The sequence below is a fragment of the Anas platyrhynchos genome, chromosome 36 (assembly GCF_047663525.1).
Source record: "Anas platyrhynchos isolate ZD024472 breed Pekin duck chromosome 36, IASCAAS_PekinDuck_T2T, whole genome shotgun sequence".
Classification (NCBI taxonomy): domain Eukaryota; kingdom Metazoa; phylum Chordata; class Aves; order Anseriformes; family Anatidae; genus Anas; species Anas platyrhynchos.
In genome coordinates, this window is record NC_092624.1 from 4,056,302 (window position 1) to 4,079,797 (window position 23,496).

The following is a 23,496-nucleotide window of genomic DNA, read 5'->3' on the forward strand; positions in this document are numbered from 1 at the left end:
TGAGCCCTCCCTACTGAGTCACATGAAAGAAGGGCACTCTGAAGTGGGGTTGTGAGCAACAAAACCCCTTGGAAGAGATACAAGTAGGTGTCCAAAAGGCTGCACTAGGAGCTCTTGAGCCTATGTTTGCAAGCCCAGCTGTGCCAGTGGTGATTCACACTGCAGGTGGGGAAAATGGCCTGGCCAGGAGCCTCTGTCAGGAAAGACCAGGAGAAAGCTGAGGTCACCTTCTGCCTTCTGGAGCCAGGCTGTTGAGGATCAGAAGCCCATGATGCTCCAAGTGTAAACAGAAGAGTGCCAGGGAGTCATACCCAAAGGAAATTGGTGGGCCATCAGTCCAGAAACAAAGCATTCCTTGGTCTAGCACATCCCAGGTCACTCAACAACCTCTGGAAAGATTGAGCCATACCATGGAGTCTTAAAGGCTGTATTGAGTCTATTGGGTGCAGAGGCACGGGAGCACTTGGCTGGACATTTCTGAGAAGCCACTTGACCACTAAACAGAAGAGCATCTTGCAAATGGCCTGGTGCTACCCAAAGAAAGGCCCTACCTCCTGTGGGATGAAAGTCCCTGCAGTGCCCGTTAATGGTAGGCAATGAACTGCATTAATCTGCCTTATGCGGAGTCTCTTTTGCCTGTGCTGGTCACTGGTGAGTGATCTCCCTGTCCTTATCTAACTGCACAAGTCTTCTTTCCATCAGGGTTTCTCCCCCATTCCTTTGAGGAAGGGGACTGAGAGAGCAGCATGGGGGAGTTCAGGTGCCTTCAGAGTGAAGCCTCTGACTTTCCTGGTGGTTGGGTGGTCACATAAGGGTCAAAGTGTGGGTGCAGATGGCTCCCATAGTGCTGCGCTGGCAGCAGTATGGCAACAGCTGAGACTCCCTGAGAGTTCTTCATAAGCTGATTAACCACAGGATGAAGGAGAAATCTGCCCACAGCCTTGGCAGCTGCCCCAGAGCTCTGAAGTCACTTTGGCCTTGGTGCAGGATTCCCCTGATGCAGTCATCATTTGTCCAGATGTTGAAGACAAGCAGAGTGATGTGGTCAGAAGAGGGCAAAGCTGACTGGACAAGGGGCAGGAGGGCTTTGCAGGGAGGATGCTGCCCTTGAGATACTTGTTAAAACAGTTCTCTCAGAGACGATGTGTTCAGAAGAGGGTAAAACAGTGAGCAGTGTTGGGATAAAAAGCAGACGGGCTTTACAAAAAGGATTTTGTCCCTAACAAAGAACCAAAATCAGCACGTGCTGTGGTGTCTGAGACGATAAAAATAAGAGTGAAGGCTCTCAATATTAAGCAGATACAGAAGGGTCTGAGGTAGGATCCCACCAATTAGAGCCTGTCTTTAGGCCAGGCTCTGGCGGCCACAGAAAGCCCACAGAACAGCTCCCAGCTGCACTGCAAGCCTCTGTCCCACCATCCCCAGCTCACAGCAAAGAAGACACCTGAAACAGACGGTACTCCCCAAAAGCAGCACCCCAAAAGATGCTGGGGCAGGCGCCATGGGCAAGGCTGTTTCCTTCTGGCCCTGCCGTCCTGCTGCTGATGCTCTGTGAGTTGGGGCATTGCTGGGCATTGGGGCTGAGGGCTGGAGGTCTGCTGCTGTGGGCAGGAGCAGCTTCCCCAGCTCCCCATGCCCCGATCCTGCACGCCCTCCCCACAGGCATGGCGCTGGCAGTGGTGGCCGTCGGCCTCGTCCTCCTGGCTGCAGGCAGCTTGTTTGCCATCAGGAAAGGTGAGGGAGTGGGGGGAAGGTGGGGGAAAGGCTGAGGCCATGGGGATCCTGCTGTGGGGCTCGTGCACTGGGAAATGTGGTGGAGGGAACCTGGGGGTATGCAGCTGGGGCAGGCGGTGCCTGGGGGTGATGGCTGTGGGCAGCCCAACTGGGGAGGCTGCTGAGGGAGCTGGGGAGCTTCAGCCTTCATCCCCCAGCCCCGAGATGGGAGCCAAGACTGGGCAGCACCTTGGCCTGTGCACCTCAGCCCCTGTTCTTCTTGCAGGTGCCTGCAGAGGGAGATGCCCAAGGTGAGCACCAAGGGCTGCTGGTTGTGGGGTTTGCAGGAGGGAGTGGGAGGCATGGCGGGGCCCTGTGGTGCTCTTCTTCTCAACACACACACACCTCAGAACCAGTGTTTTTGTGGAAGTGTTGCTAAGGACCTTCAGCACCTTTTCTCTGTTGTCTCTCTATGCCTCTCCATGTTGCTGGAAGTGCTCAGGACTCGTCTTCTGACCCCAGACGTTTCTGTAAGTGCCAGTCCCTTTTCACCCTTCTCTAGGCACTGTGTGAAGTGCTGATGCCTTTGTCATGGCAAGCTGTGGCCATGGGGTCATCTCTGGTGAGGGGTGGGGAAGCCCTACCTGCTGTGTGTGGCTGGACACTAACTCAGGTGCTCTCCTCAGATGCCAACGTGAATGAGATGGGCAGAGTGAAGGTGAGTTCAGCCCAAGCACAGCCTTCCACGCTGAGCGTGCACGTGATGGCCGCAAGAGGGCAGGCTGTTGGAGAGCAAATGCAAGCAAGAAGTGCATCCGACGGCAGGAACCTGGGAGCTTCGCGTAGCTGTGCTCTGGCTGAATCCCCCTCCTTCCGTGCTCCCAGCATTTCCCCATGGTGGGCACCGCCAGATCAAGTCTACTGCTTGTTCTCCCTTGTGTTTTGCAGCTCTCTCAATCCAACTGCTTTCAACACACATTGCATGCCAAAAGATGAGCGTGTGCGATTCGATGCAGCTGGTTCTCTGAGAGAGGCAGAGAACACTGGGGAAAGCCCTGCTGATCTGCCAGCTCTCAATGAAGCCACCCCAAACAGAAAAGTGCTGGTGTAGTTCTCGGCAAGGTCTGTCTGCAAGGCTCTTCACATCCCTTCAGATTGACACCCACCACCCCTTTGAGCCTCGGTGTCTGTCTGTCTCCTCCGTTCCATTCCTGATGTGGCTACATGAGACTTAGGTGCCATCAGGAACACAAAGTCAGAGATGTTTGTTTCTCATCTGAGCAGAACCGCATCTGCAGTGCACACACCGGTTGGCACACACATGTGAGCACATCCCTGCAGTGCTATCTGTCCCTGTAGGTCCAAATGTGCATCTCCATGGGTGGAATAGCACCATCGCGACTTTATAATGCAACTTTCGTGTACACATCCTCCACTGAGCAAGCGAGATGTTTTCTTCTTTTGAGAAAAAATCAATACAATCACAGTATGATTTAGTATATCTCTTATATTTTAGAAGTATTAACGTATTATTGATGCAGGTGTGAGTCCTACATCCTCTTGGCTAGACACACACAACTCTTCCCTGTGACAGAAAACCCCAAAGAAGCCCAAAAGGCAACCCCCACCCCATGTTATGGCTGCTCAAGCCCTTTAGAGGAGAGCAAAGGCAGCCATGGACAAGGCTCCTGTGCACTTGCCCTATGACAGCGCTATCGGGTCTGGGTGCGGGTCACTGTGGCATATGTCGTGGTTTTTCCCATCTGCTGCACAGAAGGAGGCTTTAGGGGGGAAAGAAACCCTGTTACTTCAGCTGCTGACTGTGAGCCCTGCACAATGAGCGGGCACCAGGCTGCAGGAGTGCAGAAAGGAGCTGTGCACAGCTGTGCCATGACTCACCCTGTCCCGTCGAACATGGGCGATGGTGGAGTCTGTGGGGGGAAAAAATACACACCATGAGCCTTGCCCACCTCTTGGAGGGGTACCAAGACCCACCCCGGCTTTGTGCATCAGCTGCCTGTGGTCAGCACTCAATGCCCACCCCCATTTCCCCTCCCACCTCCCTGCTTTGGGACATGCATTAAGCAGCAGTGAAGCAGAGATGCTGAGGTTTTGGTGTATTTCCAGCTTTCTGTGGCATCTCCTTTCTTTGCACAGCCAGCACACCTTCCGAGCTGCTCTGTACAGGTGTGGGAAAACAAGGTCATGCAGCAACTCGAGCACGGTGCACATCAGGAGGGGATATATCTATAGCCTGTGACCCAACCACAACATCCTCTCTTTGTTGCTACCTGTGGTTACAGAGCGAACTCTAAAATGGTTTCCTCACAAGCACAAGAAAAGGGAGCCACATCTTTCACTGCTGCTCTGTCCATTCAACTGCATGAAAACAGAAATTGCTTTGTAGGAAAACTGAAGAAATAACAAAAGAAAAGGCTGAGGTGGGGGAATTGCAGCCTGGGGCTGCAGAAGCTGTGGAAGGACCCTCCAGGCAAAGGCGCTTTCTCCCCATGAGCACTGGGATATTGCCATGTCCCTTGTGCAGCCAGCAGCCTCGCACACACTCTGCATGCAAGGAAGAAGCAGGACATGAGGTGCTGGAGAGAAACCTGGCCTTGATGAACGGGCAGGGATTTTGTTATTCCCAGTGGGAAATGAAGGGGTGGGATTGCCATGGGGCTCGCACAGGATTCTCATGGGGAGATGAGCATGTGGCTTCCCCCAAGGGAGAAGGTAGTACTCACACTGGATGTCACCATAGTTGGTGTCTTCCATCTGTGTGCTGTCAACATGCTGCTGCCTGGAGGGGGATGCAATGGTTCTGGGATGTGCATGTACTGAGGAGGGGTCTTGAGGCTTATGCCCTTTGGTGTTGCTTTCCTGCATTTGTCATTGAACTGGAGGGCAGCCCAAGACAAGCCCTGTCCTTCCTGCCTTCTGCACAGGGAATGCCCCTGGCCAAGAAACACCCCAGGGCCCCACTGTGCTTCTGAATCCCTCCTGCAAACCCCACAGCCAGCAGCCCTTGGTGCTCACCTTGGCATCTCCCTCTGCAGGCACCTGCAAGAAGAACAGGGGTTGAGGTGCACAGGCCAAAGTGCTGCCCAGCCCTGACTCCCATCTCGGGGCTGGGGGACGAAGGCTGAAGCCCCCAAGCTCCCTCAGCAGCCTCCCCAGCTGGGCTGCCCACAGCCATCACCCTCAGGCACCGTCTGCCCCACCTGTGCACCCCCAGGTCCCCCCCTCCGCCTTTCTCACTGCAACAGCCCTGCAGCAGGACCCCCACGGCCTCAGCCTTTCCGCCCTCCTCCCCCACTCCCTCACCTTTCCTGATGGCAAACCAGCTGCCTGCAGCCAGGAGGATGAGGCCGACGGCCACCACTGAAAGCACCGTGCCTGTGGGGAGGTTGTGCGGGAACCAAGAATTTGGAGCTGGGGGAGAGAGGGTGTGACGGCAGCGGGGTGTGATGGGGAGAGGCAGGGGGCAGGACGTGCCTGTGCAGCCGGCATACCCACATGGTGGTCCTCACCTGGGGAACTGTGGATGTCCTGGGTGGTCTCACCAGCAGTTGTACCTTGGTGGAAAGCGTGTTTTTCTTAGTAGGGAAAAGGCCTTGCACACCACCTCAACCATGTCCATGTCCCCACTGTTTGTCCTTGATGAGCTGGCACCTGCCCACCCTGGTTTCTAAAATCAGCACCACTGTGGTCTCCCCTCTGTTTACCAGAACTTACTTTTACTTACATATATGCTGTAGCCCATCTCATGACAAGAATATGATTTCCCTGGCCACAGGCTCATCAATGTAAAGGGCAGTCCTTGGAGCAACCATATCTCAACCTAGGGTCCTTGCACTCTGTGCCTCCACCCAGCACATCCCCAAGTCTGCAGCAGAGGTGGACCCTTGAGAGCCACCTCTCTCTAGGGGCTCCCTTGGAGGAGAGGGAACACTCCCGTGGGGGAACCACCCCAGAGCCATGCCCTGCCTACTGCAGCACACAGCTCCAGCCTCAGTGGTGTCCCAGTCCCTTCTGTCCCCACCACCCTGGGGCTGTGTCTCACCTGCCACAGACAGCGTCCAGGGAGCACTGAGAGCAGAGCTCCTCACCCAGTTGCTGTCATTCCTCTGCTGGTACCCACACGTGTATGTCCCAGCACTTCTGGAGGTGATGTTCACTACTAGAGGGTAGATGACCCTGCCATGCTGGGCTTTCAGGCTGTGCTCCTCCTGCCCATTCTTACAGAAGACAACTCGTGTAGCAGGAAAATGAGCATCAATGGTACATTGAAAGAAAACTATTTCCCCCTCCTGGGCACTGGAAGCGTTGAGGTACAAGACTGGAACCTGGTAGTTACCTGGAGGGAAGGCACAAGGATTCCCCGGGCAAGCATTAGTGACTGCCGGGTGGCAAAACCAACTGCATGCCAAGGCTTGGAGAGTCTGCTCTCCTGGTGTTTACACAATGAATTGTGAGGGAATAATCCCTTTCAACAATCCCATCTCTTTCTGCAGGACATATTCGTTTTTGGGACTCACCTCCATGCTCCTGCAACCCTGGAGAGCTGCAGATGTCTTGGTTGGTCACTCCAGCACCTGCTCCAAGGGGCAAAGAGGGCTTTGCTTAGAGGGACAGCGACCTCCTGCCTTCCCCAAAGCAACTCTGCCCCACACTGCTGCACACCTGCCCCACACACGCTGTCCCCATCCTCCCCTGTGCCCACCACGGGTCTGTCCTGCCCACAGCAGCAGACCTCCAGCCCTCAGCCTCCACCCCCAGCAATGCCCCAACTCACAGATCACCAGCAGCAGGACGGCAGGGCCAGAAGGAGACAGTCTTGCCCATGGCGCCTGCCCCAGCATCTTTTGGGGTGCTGCTTTTGGGGAGCAGCGTCGGCTTCAGGTGTCTGCTTTGTTCTGGGCTGGGGACAGTGGGACAGAGACTTGCAGTGCAGCTGGGACCTGTCCTGTGGGCTTTCTGTGGCCACGTGAGCCTTGCCTACACTAAGAGGCTCTCATCAGCAGGGCCCTGCCTCAGCCCTTGCTACATCCGCTGCTTTTGTTGAGCCCCCGCTGTTATTTCTGTCCGCTCACACACTGCAGATCATGCTGTTTTTATGTGTATCTCATAGCAGTATTCTTCCAACAGTGGCCTCCTGCCCCTTTTCCTATTGCCAGATTTGGCTCATTCTTTTGCAGCTCTCCATCAGGCTAGCAAACATCTGCAGCTGTCCAAAATCCTTTTCCTTCTTTTCCACACCCGTGTGGGCACAGCACTGCTGCATCCCCTGTCGATGCTCAGCCTCTGTACCCTTGTTGGTTGTGCAAGGCTGTGCAGCCTGAGCCCCTCTGCCTGCCAGTGGCTCCATGGGGAGACCTGGTGCTGCAGCCAGTGTCCCATGTAAGAAGGGAAGTCACTTCAACACCATGTCTTGGGGGTGTCTGGCAAGGAGACACTGGCTCCTTTCCACAAATCTCTGCCTTTCCTACCCTTTCTGAGTGCACGTGGAAACACAATTTTGCTGTGCAAAAAAAGAGCACTTTGTGCTGTACAATAATAACGGGGAGCCATTTTGCAGGGGATACCATTGCTGTGCCACTGGATGGTCATGAGCCAGGTAGTGGTGAGTAATACCATTTTGCCTCTCCTTTTTGGGCAGTAAATTTACAAATGACTCCTGTTTGTTCCATTCATTTAACAAGTACTTTTGGGGGTGCTGATGTATTTGCACTAGATGATCTTTCCAGGTCCCATTCAATTCCCAACATTCTGTGATTCTGTGCTACCAGAGCACTGTCAGAGAAGCCCTCCTCCTTCCCCTCAGCAGTCTCTTTCCAGGGCCACCAACCAGACAGCTTTGCTCACTCATTCCCAGTTGGGCTCATTTCAGCCTGCAGTTCAGACAATGGTTTGCATCCCCCTGTCCCTCCAGAAATAGAGCGGTTCTGCCCCCAATAACCTGATGGCAGTAGGGTCCTCTGTGTATCACTGTCTACCCGAGCCTCATACTCTCATGGTTCTCATGTGCAAGGCCTTCGCATTCACACTGTCCAGTCAATGCCATTGACCATTTTCTCCACCTGGCTGGTGGCAGGGCCCTTCCAGTCCTGCTCAGAGTGGCCATTACTTCATCCTAGCAAATGCAAACAGGAGAGTGGTCTGGCAATGACTTCTGCCAGTTCCCTCAGCATCCTGGGGTGCATTCCTTTGTGGGTGTATTGCCTTGGGGGTGGACAAGCCCCATTGTTGGTGATAGCAACAGTGTTTTCTGTTATCGGGCAAAGTTGTTAACTGATGAACCCATCTCGTTCATCAGCAGCCCTCCATTGCCTCTAGTGTTATTTTATCTGCAATGTATTTGTACAAGCCCTTTCATTTCTCCCTGACCCCTCTTGCAAGGTTTAATTCTAGGGAGACTTTAGTTTTTCTAGTTCCCTCCCTACATCCTCTGATAACAGTCTTATATTCCTCCCGAGTGGCCGCACCCTCCTTCCATGATCTGTAGACTCTCCTCTTCCACTTGATTTTTCCCAGCGGTTCCCTCTTTAATAAGTCTCCTGGCTCTCTTTCCTGATTTCCAACCTGCTGAGATGCTCAGATCTTGAGCTGGGAAGAAGCAGTCCTTGAACACTAACCAACTGTCTTGGGACCCTTTCTTTCAGGTACCTTGTCCCATTGAAATTTCCCCTAGCAATTGTCTGAAAAGGCCAAATTTTTCCCTGCTGAAATCCAGGGTTGTGATTCTGCTCTGTATTCTCTTCCTGCCCCACGAGATCTTGAACTGCACCATCTCATGGTCGCCACAACCAAGGCTGCCCTCAAATTTCAACCTTGCAAAGAGAAGACTGAGAGGAGACCTTATTAATGTATACAAATACCTTAAGTGTGGGAGACAGTGGGATTTGGCCAACCTCTTTTAAGTTGTTTCTGGGGATAGGAGAAGGGGAAATGGTCAAAAAAATGGAGCACTGGAAGTTCCACACCAACCTGTGAAAGAACTTCTTCACAGTGAGGGTGACAGAGCACTGGAACAGGCTGCCCAGGGAGGTTGTGGACTTTCCTTCTCTGGAGATACTAAAGTCCGATCTGGACATGTACCTGGGCAACCTGTACTAAGGAAATGGCTTTGGCAGGGGGGTTGGACCCGAGGATCTCTTGAGATCCCTTTCAACCCCTACAATTCTGTGATTCTGTGATTCTCTGTGTCAACCAACCCCTCCTTGTTAATGACAACAAGCTCTGACAGCAGTTTTCTCCTAGTTGGCACGTCCACCATTTGTATCAGGAAGTTATCATCTGTGCTGGATGAACCAGCTCAAGGATCAGAGCAACCAAGTGAAGAACTCTGCCCTCAGTGTCCCCCGGGACTTGGCAGTCACAGGTGAGCTGTGAAACCAGAGCAGAGGAGCATCCTCCATATACTGCTAACCCCAGAGGACGAAGGGGACATGCTCAGTGTCCTCATGGCCAGTCCCCAATCAGTTCAGGTGCTCTGCTATCAGTGCTCCTTGAACCCCATCTGTGCCAGGTGAGAATCAGTCCCAGGGCAGTGGGGGCAGTGGGACAGGGACACCGCTGAGGCTGGAGCATTGTACTGCAGCAGGCAGGGCATGGCTCTGGTGTGGTTCCCCCACAGGAGTGTTCCTTTTCCAACGAAGCCTCTAGTGAGAGAGCATCTCTCAAGGACTGCCTGTATCTCTGCATCACCTGTGCTGTGTCATCTGAGCTGCCTCACCATCACATGGTAGGACAGCTCACATGGCTGGAAAGCTGTCATGGAGGGCTATGTCTCTTTTAGGAAGGACAGGCTGGGGAAACGAGGGGGTGGGGTTGCCCTTTATGTGAGGGAGCAATTAGAGTGTACCCTGCTCCGCCTGGGGGAGGGTGAAGGACAAGTGCAGAGCTTGTGGGTGAGAATTAAGGGATGGGCTGGAATGGGGGACACTGTTGTAGGGGTGTACTACACGTCACCAGATCATGAGGAAGAAGTCTATGAGGCCTTCTACAAGCAGCTGGAAGTAGCCTCACAATCCTGCGCACTGGTTCTCATGGGGGACTTCACTTATCCAGACATCTGTTGGGTAAGCAACTCAGCCAGGCACACACACTCCAAACATTTCCTACAATGCGTTGAAGATAATTTTCTGACCCAGGTGGTGGAGGAGCCGATGAGACAGGGTGTGCTGCTGGACCTTGTCCTTACCAACAGGGATGGGTTTGTTAGGGATGTGAAGGTTGGAGACAGCTTAGGATGCAGCGACTGTGGGATGGTGGAGTTTAAGATGGAACTTGGTGGAAGAAGTAAGGCTAAAAAGGAAGGAAACCTGCATGGATGAGCAAGGAGCTCATCAGTAAGATCAAAAGGAAAAGGAAGGTCTATGAAATGTGGAAAAAGAACCTGTCCTCTTGGGAGGAGTATACAAGTGTTGTCAGGACCTGCAGGGACGTGACAAGGAAGGCTAAAGCCCACCTAGAGATGAGGCTTGCAAAAGAGGTAAGAGATAATAAGAAGGGTTTTTTTAAGTATGTAAACAGTAAAAGGAAGACTAGGGACAGTGTGGGTCCCTTGATGAATGAAAAGGGTGTCCTGGTAACGGGAGATGCCAAAAAGGCAGAGATACTGAATGCTTTCTTTACTTCAGTCTTTGTTTCAAGGACTCCCCCCCAGGACTCCACAACCCTGAAGGGAGGAGAAAGGGTCTGGGAAATGGAGGGCTCCCCCCTGGTTGATGAGAGAGTGGATCGGGAGTGTCTAAGTGGGCTCAAAGCACACAAATCCATGGGTCCCGATGGGATGCATCCACGTGTCCTAAGGGAATTGGAAGAGGTGATTGTTGAACCACTCTCTATCATCTTCGAAAGGTCCTGGAGAACAGGAGAGGTGCCTGAAGGCTGAAGAATAGACAATGCCACTTTGGTCTTCAAGAAAGACAAGAAGGAGGATCCAGGAAACTACAGGCCAGTCAGTATCACCTCTGTCCCTAGAAAGGTGTTGAAACAGCTTGTTCTGGATGCCATCTCCATGCAATTGGAAGAGAAGGTTATGAGGAGTAGTCAGCATGTATTCACCAAGGGGAAGTCGTGCTCGACCAACCACATTGCCTTCTATGATGGCATCAACTGATGGGTATATGAGGGGAGAGCAGTGTATGTCACCTACCTTGACTTTAGCAAGGCTTTCGATACTGTCTCCCATGACATCCTGCTAGCAAAGCTGAGAAAGTGTGGGATAGAGGAGTGGACAGTAAGGTGGGTTGAGAACTGGCTGAGTGGCTGAGCTCAGAGGGTGGTGATCAGAGGTGCATAGTCTGGCTGGAGACCTGTGACTAGTGGTGTTCCCCAGGGGTCGGTGCTGGGTCTGGTCTTGTTCAACATCTTCATCAACGACCTTGATGAAGGAATAGTGTCTGCCCTCAGCAAGTACGCCTATGTCACAAAGCTGTGAGGAGTGGCCAACACATCAGAAGGCTGTGCTGCCATTCAGCGAGACCTGGACAGGCTAGAGAGATGGGCAGGAAGAAACCAAATGAGATTTAATAAGAGCAAGTGTAGAGTCCGGTACCTGGAAAGGAACAACCACACGTATCAGTGCAGGCTGGGGGATGACCTGCTGGAGAGGAGCTCTGAGGAGAAGGACCTGGGGGTCCCAGTGGATGACAGGTTGGCCATGAACCAGCAGTGTGCCCTGGTGGTCAAGAGGGCCAATGGGATTCTGGCATGGATTAAAAGGAGTGTGGGCAACAGGTCAAGGGAGGTGATCCTTCCCATCTACTCTGCCCTGCTCAGGCCTCACCTGGAGTGCTTTGTCCAGTTCTGGGCTCCCTGGTACAAAAAAGGCAGGGATCTCCTGGAAAGAGTCCAGCGGAGGGCCACAAAGATGATACAGACCTTGGAGTGTCTTCCCTGTGAAGAAAGGCTGAGAGACGTGGGTCTACTCATCCTGGAGCAAAGAAGACTGAGAGGAGATCTTATCAATGTATACAAATACCTTCAGTGTGGGAGACAGAGGGATTTGGCCCACTATGAAGAACTCCTTCACACTGAGGGTGACAGAGCAATGGAACAAGCTGCCCAGGGAAGTTGCAGACTCTCCATCTCTGGAGATATTCAAGGCCCGTCTGGATGCCTACCTGGGTAACCTGCTGTCCCACCATGACTCTGTAATTGCCAACAGATCACAGTCTCCTGACCAAACACTGATTTCTAACTCCTCCTGCTTATTCCCCATGCCATGTGCATTAGTGTCCATGCACTTCAGGGAAGGAGCTGAGCACACCGATTTCACCCCATGGGGGTAGGAGGCCTGCCAGTCTTCATCTCTGCGAGGGTGCTGCCCCACTAGTGCAAGCCTTGCTACAACCCCATCCTCCTGCGGATATAGCTTGAAGCTCTCTGAAGGAGCTTTGCTAATTGCTGTCCAAGAACCCTTTGGACTCTGTGAGATAAACCTTTCCTAAGCAGATGTAGAACATACCAGACGGACTACCTGTTCAAGAATTACACACCCAGACCAACTACCCGTTCAAAAATGCAGCAGTTCAGGTCACTGGATGTGGGGAGTGTCTGAGCCTATTGCTGCCATCGGCGGGAGGCAGAGAAACTGCGTGTGTGAGGTGTGAGCAAGTGGATGACCTGGTCCGCATGGTGGCGGACCTCAAGAAGGAGGTGGAGAGGTTGAAGGATATCAGGGAGTTTGAGCGGGAGATAGACTGGTGGAGCAACTCCCTGCAGGGCCTCAAGGAGAGGTACCGGGGTGAGACACCCCAAATGGGCATGGACCCCCTGCCCTGGCAACATCGTCCAGAGGGAAGCAACCTGGGAGTTGAGAAGGAATGGAGACGGGTTCCTGCTCGACATTGCAGGCGATGCCCTCCCCTTCCAGCCCTGCCTTCCCAGGTGCCCTTACACAACAGGTTTGAGGCCCTGGAGATTGAGAGACCGGTAGCTGAGGAAAAGGTAGAAAGTGTACCCAGGAGGATGCCTAGGGTGAGGAAGTCGACTCCACACCTCAGGACTGCCTCCATCAAGAAAGAAGGGTGATTGTTGTGGGTGACTCCCTTCTCAGGGGAACAGGGGGCCCTATTTGTCGGCCTGACCCTACCCATAGGGAAGTCTGCTGCCTCCCTGGGGCCAGGGTCAGGGACGTTGCCAGGAAGCTTCCCAGCGTGGTTTTCCCCTCTGACTATAATCCTCTTTTGATATTCCAAGAGGGCAGTGACGACACTGAAGAGAGAAGCCTCAAGGCTATCAAACGGGACTTTAGCGGGCTGGGGCGATTTGTGGAGGGAGCGGGAGTACAGGTGGTGTTTTCATCTATCCCTACGGTGGCAGGGAGATGTACTGACAGAACACAAAAAACCCACCTGAAAAACACATGGCTCAGAGGCTGGTGCCAGCACAGAAATCTTGGTTGTTTTGACCATGGGGCGCTTCACTCGGCACCTGGCCTGATGGCCGCAGACGGGTCCCTATCTCTAAGGGGAAAATGGATCCTGGGCCAGGAGCTGGCAGGGCTCATTGAGAGGGCTTTAAACTAGGTAAGAAGGGGGATGGGGCTGAAACAAGGCTTGTTGGAGCTGTGCCAGTGGGAACAATGGCAAGGCCAGGGGATAAGGCAATGGCCCAACTGAAGTGCATTTACACCAATGCACGCAGCATGGGTAACAAACAGGAGGAGCTGGAAGCCATCGTGCAGCAGGCAGGCTATGACTTGGTTGCCATCACGGAGACGTGGTGGGACTACTCATGACTGGAGTGCTGCAAAGTCTGGCTATAGACTCTTCAGAAGGAGCAGGCAGCACAGAAGGGGTGGTGGTGTGGCTCTCTATATTAGAGAATCTTTCGATGTTGTGGAACTCGAGGCTAGGAATGATAAGGTCGAGTCCCTTTGGGTTAGGATCGGCAGGAAGGCCAACAAGGCTAGCATCCTGGTGGGGGTCTGTTATAGACCACCGAACCAGGATGAGGAGATGGATGAGGAGTTCTACAGGCAGCTGACAGAAGTTGTGAAATCGTCAGTGCTTGTTCTCATGGGGGACTTCAACTTCCCAGATATATCCTGGGAGCACAACACAGCCCAGAGAAAGAAGTCTAGGAGGGTTCTGGAGAGCATGGAAGATAGCTTCCTGATGCAGCTGGTTAGTGAGCCTACCAGGGGTCGTGCCCCACTAGACCTTCTCTTCACAAACAGAGAAGGACTGGTGGGAGCTGTGGTGGTTGAAAACTGTCTTGGGCAGAGTGACCACGAAATGGTGGAGTTCTCTATTCTTTACTTGGAAGGGGACCAGTAAAACCGCTGTATTCGACTTCCGGAGGGCTGACTTTGAACTGTTCAAAACACTGGTTTGTAGAGACCCTGGGGAGGCAGTTCTTAAGGGCAGAGGAGTCCAGGAAGGCTGGGCGCTCTTCAAGAAGGAAATCTTAATGGTGCAGGAGCGGTCTGTCCCCACGTGCCCAAAGATGAGCCGGCGGGGAAGAAGACCGGCCTGGCTCAACAGAGAGTTGCAGCTTGAGCTTAGGAGAAAAAAGAGGGTTTATAATCTTTGGAAAAAAGGGTGAGCCACTGAGGAAGACTATAAGGTGTTTTACAAATTTGTGCAGGGACAAAACTAGAATGGCCACTGCTCATCTGGAGCTCAAAATGGCTACTGCCGTTAAAGACAACAAAAAAGGTTTTTAAAAATACATCAACACAAAAAGGAGGACTAAGGAGAATCTCCATCCTTTACTGGATGCGAGGGGAAACCTTGTTACAAAAGATGAGGAAAAGGCGGAGGCGCTTAATGCCTTCTTTGCCTCAGTCTTTAGCAGCAATACCAGTTGCTCTCTGGATACCCAGTACCTTGAGCTGGCAGAAGGGGATGGGGAGCAGAATGTGACCCTCATAATCCACGAGGAAATGGTTGGTGACCTGCTACAGCACTTGGATGTGTGTAAGTAGATGGGACCAGGTGGGATCCACCCAAAGGTACTGAGAGAATAGACAGAGGAGGTGGCCAAGCCGCTATCCATCATTTATCAACAGTCCTGGCTATCGGGGGAGGTCCCAGTTGACTGGCAGCTGGCAAAAGTGACGCCCATCTACAAGAAGGGCCGGAGGGTAGACCCGGGAAACTATAGGTCTGTCAGTTTGACCTCAGTACCAGGGAAACTCATGGAGCAGATTATCTTGAGTGTCATCACACAGCACTTGCAGGGCAAGAAGGTGACCAGGCCCAGTCAGCATGGGTTTATGAAAGGCAGGTCCTGCTTGATGAACCTGATCTTCTTTTATGATAAAGTGACACTCTGGTTGGATGAGGGAAAGGCTGTGGATGTGGTCTACCTTGACTTCAGCAAGGCTTTTGACACTATTCCTCACAACATTCTCCTCAAGAAAGCGTCTGCTCTTGGCTTGGACTGGCGTACACTTTGTTGGGTCAAAAACTGGTTGGACAGCCGAGCCAAAAGAGTTGTAGTGAATGGAGTCAAATCCAGTTGGAGGCCGGTCACTAGTGGCATCCCCAAGGGCTCAGTACTGGGGCCAGTCCTCTTTAATATCTTTATTGATGATCTGGATGAGGGGATCGAGTGCACCCTCAGTGAGTTTGCAAATAACACCAAGTTAGGTGGGTGTGTCAAAACTTCTCGAGGGTAGGAAGGCAATGCAGGAGGATTTGGATAGGCTGGACCGATGGGCTGAGGTCAACTCTATGAAGTTCAACAAGGCCAAGTGCCGGGTCCTGCACCTGGGGCACAACAACCCCAAGCAGAACTACAGGGTGGGAGATGAGTGGTTAGAAAGCTTCCTGGTAGAGAAGGACCTGGGAGTGATGGTTGATAGTCGGCTGAATATTAGCCAGCAGTGTGCTCAGGTGGCCAAGAAGGTCAACAGCATCCTGGCTTGTATAAGAAGCAGTGTGTCCAGCAGGTCTAGGGAAATGATTGTCCCCCTGTACTCGGCTCTGGTGGAGCTGTACCTCGAGTACTGTGTTCAGTTTTAGGCCTCTTGCTACAAGAAGGACATAGAGATGCTGGAGCAAGTCCAGAGAAGGGCGACGAAGCTAGTGAGGGGTCTGGAGAACAAGTCTTACGAGGAGCGGCTAAAGGAACTGAGTTTGTTCAGCCTGGAGAAGAGGAAGCTCAGAGGCGACCTTATTGCTCTCTATAGATACCGTAAAGGAAGCTGTAGCGAGGTGGAGGTTCTTCTATTCTTCCAAGTGCCTGGTGACAGGATGAGGGGGAATGGGCTAAAGTTGCACCAGGGGTGTTTTATGTTGGCTTTTAGGAAGAACTTCTTTACCAAAAGGGTTGTTAGACATTGGAATGGGCTTCCCAGGGAAGTGGTTGAATCACCATCCCTGTTGTGGTTTAACCTGGCTGACAGCTAAACACCACACAGCCGTTCGCTCACCCTCCTCCCTTCCTCTCTGGGATGCGGGAGAGAAATGGGAAAGTGAAGCCTGTGAATTGAGGTAAAATCAATTTATTAAGACAGGAAAATAATAATAACTGTAATAATAATCATCATTATTGAATAATGAAATAGTACTACTACTGTGTACAAAAGAAGTGATGCAAAATGCAATTGCTCACCACCCACTGACCAATGCCCAGCCTAAACCCAAGCAGTCTGGCCTTCCTCTCTCCAGCTAGACACCCCTATATATAGTGTTGAGCGTGACGTCAGATGGTGTGGAATACCCCTTTGGCTAGTTTGGGTCAGCTGCTATGGGTCTGTCCCCTCCCAGCTCTTGCTGCACCCCCACCCTACCTGTTGGCAAGACAGAGTGAGAAGCTTAAATGTCCTTGGCTTGGTGTAAGCACTGCTTTGCAACAATTAAAACATAAGCATATTATCAGCACTCTTCTCATCATAAGCCAAAACATAGCATTCTACCATCTACTAGGAAGAAAATTAACTCTGTCCTAGCTGAAACCATGACAGAGGTCTTTAAAAGACGTGTTGATGTAGAGCTTAGTGATAGGACTTGTTAGTGTTAGGTCAGAGGTTGGACTAGGTGATCTTGGAGGTCTTTTCCAACCTAGACGATTCTGTGATTCTGTGATTCCTTCTTTGCCTCCATCTTCAACACTGATGATGGGCTTCAGGACCCTGGGTGCCCTGATCTGGAGGACTGTGATGTTGGGAATGATAAACTCCCAACCAACCTTGAACATGTGCAGGATTTCCTGCTCCACCTGGATCCATGCAAATCCATGTGTCCGGATGGGATTCATCCCAGGGTGCTTAAAGAGTCATTGCCGGACCTCTCTCAATTATTATTCAATGATCTTGGGAATCGGAAGAGGTCCCAGTAGACTGGAAGCTGACAAATGTTGTGTCAATTTTCAAGGAGGGTAAGAAAAAAGACCCTGGAAATTACAGGCCTGTCAGTCTCACGTCAGTGCCTGGTAAAATTATGGAGAAAATGATCCTTGATGTTACTGAAGTGTACCTGGGGGACAATGCAGTCACTGGTCCCCGCCAACATGGGCTCAGGAAGGGTAGGTACTATTTGACTAACTTGCTATCCCTTTATGATAAATCACCCATCTAGTTGATCAAGGGAAACCAGCTGATGTGAACTTTTTGGATTTCAGTAGTGCTTTGATACAATTTCTTACGGAATCCTGCTGGATAAAATGTCCAGCATACAGCTAGATAAAAACATCGGTTTTTTTTAGTGAGCAATTGGCTGGCGGGCAGGGCTTAAAGGGTTGTGGTTAATGGGGCTGCATCAGGCTGGCAGATGGTCACTAGTGGGGTCCCCCTAGGGTCCGTTTTAGGGCCAGTTCTCTTCAATGTTTTTATAAATGATTTGGATGTTGAACCAGAAGGTGTGTTGAGCAAAGAGGGTGTGTTGAACCAGAAGGTGTATTGCGCGGAACAGCCCCGTGGCTCCGGTGGGTTTTGTTTTCACATTCTCCCAGATCACATTCATCCATTTCCTTCCACACCTGAAGTCCAACTGCCAGCGGCGGCTTGAATTACAGCCCAAAATATCTTTTGTGAAAACTTCTCCTAACACATGTTGGGGAGCTGCCTTCTTCATTTATTTTATTTTATTTCTGATTGGGTTGATGCATTTCAGAAATAAGACCTGCAGCGAGCTGCACCATTGAGCGAGAAGCAGTGGCCACTGGAGTTCTTTATTTAAATGTGTGTATCTATTTTGGGGGGCCACATTTATTTGTGTATATGTATTATTTTGGGAGGGGGAGGGGGGGGGCACATTCTTTAGGAGCCTAAAATCACTTTTCAGTACCAGCGCTCGCAGATCCCTTTGTAGGAGGAAGCAGAGCGCAATGCGATTATTTAATATTGCCAATTAGCAGCTTGGGAGCCGAGCAGCGCGCTATAAATTACTGGGCTCATAGAAGATATTTCTCAGTTTGGAAGAGCTCGTGTTCAAGTTTTGAATCTGTCATTGGGGTTGGCAGTGCGGTGATTTCATTAGCCAGGGGAGCTGGAGGAGCTGCAGTGCAATGAGGTATTGTTGTGGCCACTGGCAAAAGGTTGCCGAGCCCTCGAGCTCCACACCACAGCTGCTTTCATGCCACCTGAAACAAGATCTCTGCCTCGTTAATTTAGATTTATTTATTTATTTATTTTAATTTTATAATAGACAGGGTTGCAGGGTATGGGAGTGCCAATGTTTTTGTTTTTGTTTTCTTTTTTTTTTTTTTTTCTTTCTGAACTTAAAAAACAAAGGCTGAATTTCTTCTGAAACAATTCCAGCTCTGCTGAGGAGTGACAGATGCAAGCAGGAACTGCCCTGCGGCCAGCTGAGTGATTATTCTGATTTAAATATAGACGTGAGTTCTCTTCCTAAATGGATTTCCATGTGTTAATGAGCGCACATTTCAGGCACGGTATTACCAATGTTAATGCATATGCATAATTTTATTTGCCACATCAGTAACCTAAATGGACTGTGAATGTCAACGGAGTCAAGCGCCGGGATGTTTGCAGCACAAGGGACTTTCTTAAGGTTCTTCAAATGGTCCCAAACCTGATCTTCTCCTACACTGGGCTACCGAAGGATCTCCATCCCTTACTGAATGTGGGAGAAAACATAGTGACAAGAGATGAGGAAAAGGCAGAGGTACTTAATGCCTTCTTTGCCTCAGTGTTTACCAGCAAGACCAGTCATTCTCCAGGTACTCAGCCCTCTGAGCTTTGTAGATAGGGACAGAGAGCAGAATGAAGCCCTAATAATCCACCAGGAAATGGTTAGTAACCTGCTACTCTACTTAGATGTGCACAGGTCAATGGTATGGGCATTGAGGGAGCTGGTGGAAGTGCTCACCAAGCCACTTTCCATTATTTTTCAGTAGTCCTGGCTATCAGGGGAGGTCCCAGTGGACTGGCAGCTAACAAATGTGATGCCCATCTACAAGAAGGGCTGGAAGGAGGATCTGGGGAACTACAGGCCCATCAGTCTGACCTCTGTGCTGGGGGAGCTCATGGAGCTCAAGATTGTCTTGAGTGCCATCACGCAGCACTTACAGGAAAACCAGGTGATCAGGCACAGTCAGCATGGGTTTATCAAAGGCACATCCTGCTTGACAAATCCGATCTCCTAGGACAAGGTGACATGCTCAGCTGATGAGGGAAAGGCTGTGGATGTGATCTACCTAGGTTTCAGTAAAGCTTTTGACACCTTTTCCCACAGCATTCTCTTGAAGCAGCTGGCTGCTCAAGGCTTGGGTTGCTGTATGCTTCATTGGCTTAAAAACTGGCTGGTTGATTGGGCCCAAGAAGTCACGGTCAATGGAGTTCCATTTCAGTTGGAGGCCGGTCACTCGTGTTATCCACCAGGGCTCAGTACTGAGGCCAGTTCTTTTCAGTAGTTATCAGTGATCTGAATGAGGGGATCAAGTGCACTCTCAATAAGTTTGCAGATGAAACCCAGTTAGGCGCACGTGTTGATCTGCTGGAGTGTAGGAAGGCCCTGCAGAGGCATCTGGATAGGCTAGATTGGTGGGCTAAGGCCAACTGTGTGAAGTGCAGCAAGGCTAAGTTCTGGGTCCTGTACCTGGGGCACAACAACTTCATGCAAAGTTACAGGCTTCGGAAAGAAAGTCTGGAGAGCTGCCCGGCAGAAAGAGGCCTAGAAATATTTCTTGATAGCCAGCTGAATATGAGCCAGCAGTGTGCAATGTCAAAGACATGCTGTCTTTTATCAGAAATAGTGTGGCCAGCAGGACTAGGGAAGTGCTTGTCTATCCGCATTTGGCTCTTGTGAAGCTGCACCTAAAATACAGTGTTCAGTTTTGGGATCCTTACTTCAGGAAGGACAGTGAGGTGCTGGAGAGTGTGTAGAGGAGGGCAAGGAAGTTTGTGAAGCTTGTCTGGAGAACAAGACTAATGAAGACCAGCTGAAGGAGCTGGGTTTGTTTAGCTTGGAAAAAAAAGAAGGTTCAGGGGAGACCTGATTGTACCTTACAATTAGCTTAGCAGAGGTTGCAGCAAGGGGAGGATTGAGTTCTCCTCCCAGCCACCAAACGATAAGATGAGGGGAAATGGCCTCAAGTTGTGTCAGGGGAGGATTAGGTGGGATATTAGGAGAAATATCTTTACTGAAATATCTTTACTGTTTCTTTAGGATTGGAAAAGAAGACTGCCTAGGGAAGTGGTTTAGTTACCATTCCTGGACGTCTTCAAGAAAGATACAGATTTAGAAGCCCTGAAGATGAGGGCTGAGGGGAGCAAAGTCCCTCCTACTGTAAGCAAAGAGCAGGTTGGAGATCACCTGATGAAACTGAACAAGTACAAGTCTAAGGGGCCTGATGACATCCATCCCAGGGTCCTGAAGGAATTGGCTAATGGAGTTGCCAAGCCTCTCTCCATCATACCTGAAAAGTCCTGGCAGTCAGGTGAAGTCCCTATTGACTGGTAAAAGGGAAACAGCATTCCCATTTTTAAAAAGGGTAGAAAGAAGGACCCACAGAACTACAGACCTGTGAGTCTCACCTCTGTGCCTGGGAAGATCATGGAACACATCCTCCTGGAAGCAATGTGAAGGCACATGAAAGACAAAGAGGTGGTCTGAGACAGCCAGCATGGTTTCACCAAGGGGAAATCATGCCTGACCAAACTGGTGGCCTTCTACGATGGAGTGACTGCATCAGCTGAAAGGGAAAACTGACCACTGTCATCAGCCTGGACTTCTTAAAGCCTTTGGCATGGTCCCATATGATGTCCTGATATACAAATTTGCAAGATATGGATTTGCTGGTTGGACCATTCAATGCATAAATAATTGGCTCTGCAATGAGGAGGCTGGTGATGTGGTGTCCCTCAGGGGTCTCTCCTGGGGCCTTTACTGTTTAATATCTTTATCAACGACATAGACCATGGAATAGCATGCATCCTCAGCAAGTCTGAAGGTGACACTAAGCTGAGTGATGCAGTCAGTACAGCAGAAGGAAGGGATGCCATCCAAAGGGAACTGGATGTTCAACAGGTCCAAGTGCAAGGTGCTGCACCTGGGTGAGGGCAGTCCCAGACAGGAGGACAGATGAAGCAGGACGCATTAAGAACATGGGAGATCAAGTGGACAAAAGGCTTTACTCTGGGGAAAACTCATTGTGGCCTTTCAGAACTTTGACATTCCACATGACACTGGAAAAGATATGGAAAAGATATGGATTTGAATGGTGGGCCATTCAGTGGATAAAGAGTGTCCAGCAGTATGGGGGAGGTGATTGCTCCCCTCTACTCTGCCCTTCTGAGGTCTCAGTTGCAGTACTGCATGCAGGTCTGGGGCCCCCAGTAAGAAAATGACGACTAGCTGAATCACACAAATTATCACCTAGAAATACTAAACACACTTTTTCCAAATTCTTTCCTCTATTCCTTGGGAGGGGAGGGGAGGGGAGGGGAGGGGAGGGGAGGGGAGGGGAGGGGAGGGGAGGGGAGGGGAGGGGAGGGGAAGCAAATGACTGTCTGTTACTTAGATACCTGTCAGACTAATCCACAACACAAGTTAATATTTCATAAAATTACCGTCAAAAGTCCATAAAAAAAGTCCAAGAAACCCTGATAAGTGTTATGAATGACTTTTGTACTTTAAATATCATTTATCAAGAGGAGGCATGATATGGCAATAGATACTAGTAGGTTTCAGATAGGGCTATTAAGCCTGCAAGTGGGAACTCTTGTCAGTTTCAGTGGAGGACTATTTTCTGTTTTTTGTAGAAGACATCTGGAACACGACTGCTGGCATGTTACTACTGGAAATCACTGCTTGCATAGCCAGGACAAAGCTTCTTAGACCCAATCTCTTATTTTGAATGTAAAAAGTCCCTTTCACCACTGAATGTTCTAAACTGTTCTGTAAAGGCAACAATAGAAAAAGGCAGATATGGCTCTACGAGGCCAACAGAAACATCCTTAATAATGCATAGAAAGAGGTTTCTTTTCCAGAAAGTACTTTGTTTACTATGAAATCAGCGGGGTAACCCATTCTTGAAAGTATAGCTGTCTTTCTCTTAGTGACCAACCTTCACTGTGTATGAGCCATTCAAATGTTATCTGTACCAGAGGCATATTCAAGATAACTCTAAGTGCACAACCTTTCTTCCTCAGATTACCTGCAGGCATTCCCTGAAGAGAGCCACAACACTAAATCTTATGCAAGGGTGAGATTGCCAATGGTGATACATACTCTTCTGTCAGTCAGTGAAAGGCCAAGTACCAAGGTCTCAACATTTTTTTAGAGCCCTCTTCCCTGTAACTGAGTAAAGTCCAATGACACTGAAGGCTGCCCGTAACTGTGCCATCATTGTGCAAGTGAAAGCCAGTCAGCTCGGGAGAGACACAGACAAGACGAGGTTTCTCTGAAGGTAAGTTACCGCGTTTCTGTATATACTCCCATTTATTCTTTAATAATGCATCTCTCCATTGTACTGTCGAGAAGAGAAAATCCCCGAAAACGTGGTGTCCTAGGTTGCCTTTGTTCTTCCTTTCTGACAATGGGAAAATAAATAAATAAGTAGCTTAAAGGAATACAGCGTTTGCTAATTGTGTTAAAGCATGCCTATTATTTTCAACCAACTGGATTTCAAGAATTTTTCAATTTCAGGTTTGAGAAATGTGTTGTTCTGGGGTGAAAAGAAAGGTAATCAGAAGTACACACACTTGCTATCTTAAGTTGTTTTGCCATGAGAAAAAGTGAGGTATGGCAAGTCATACCTGCAAAACCAATTTTGAGAGGAAAAATTCTCTGTTCTATGTCTCATAAGGGATTTCTCCCTCCATGAGCCAGATCAACTTGTAGAAAAGTTTCACTTGCTCAGGGAGGGTGCTCTGGTTGCAGAAGAAGGCCCTGTGCTTGGAACTGTTTCCATAAAGCTACTTTCAGTTCTGCAGCTCTTTTTGAGAATTTCTGTTGCTCCCAGAAGTACTGAGATGGGAAGCATCATACCCCTGTGGTGCTCTTTCCCAGCATGGTAACTTTGGGCATTTATTGCCCTGAGAGAGGAGGACTTATGTCTCTGGGCTTGGGACTTAAAGATCCAATGCTGGGGCAGAGAGTCCTTCCACAGGGGCTGAGTCACTCAGAGTTCATAGCTGCACAGGCACGACGAGAACATGTTGCACAGGGTGTCCTTCCTGGGACTGTGTGCGGAGGTTTACACACTTGAGTCAGTGGCACCACTACCTCACTTTCAGGGGTGCAGTTCACATCTCTACCATGGGGGTCTGGCATCTTTCTGGAAGCCCTTGGTTACCGGAGACTTCCTTATGGGCTTGGCAGGTCTGACTGAGTAATCAGTGAGACCTGGGCCCTCGTG

The 23,496-nt window shown here is 50.5% G+C and overlaps 1 long non-coding RNA gene across 1 annotated transcript in view; it reads right to left on the reverse strand.

The window, feature by feature from the left end:
• The window catches only part of LOC113845395 (uncharacterized), a 120,871-nt gene extending 116,311 nt beyond the window's left edge, over positions 1-4,560 (reverse strand). Inside the window, exons 1-2 of the long non-coding RNA XR_011806167.1 lie at positions 4,458-4,560; positions 3,613-3,644 (exon numbers count right to left, since the gene is read on the reverse strand). This is a non-coding gene — a long non-coding RNA (uncharacterized lncRNA). The remainder of the gene's footprint in view (positions 1-3,612; positions 3,645-4,457) is intronic.
• Between the last annotated feature and the right edge of the window lie 18,936 nt (positions 4,561-23,496).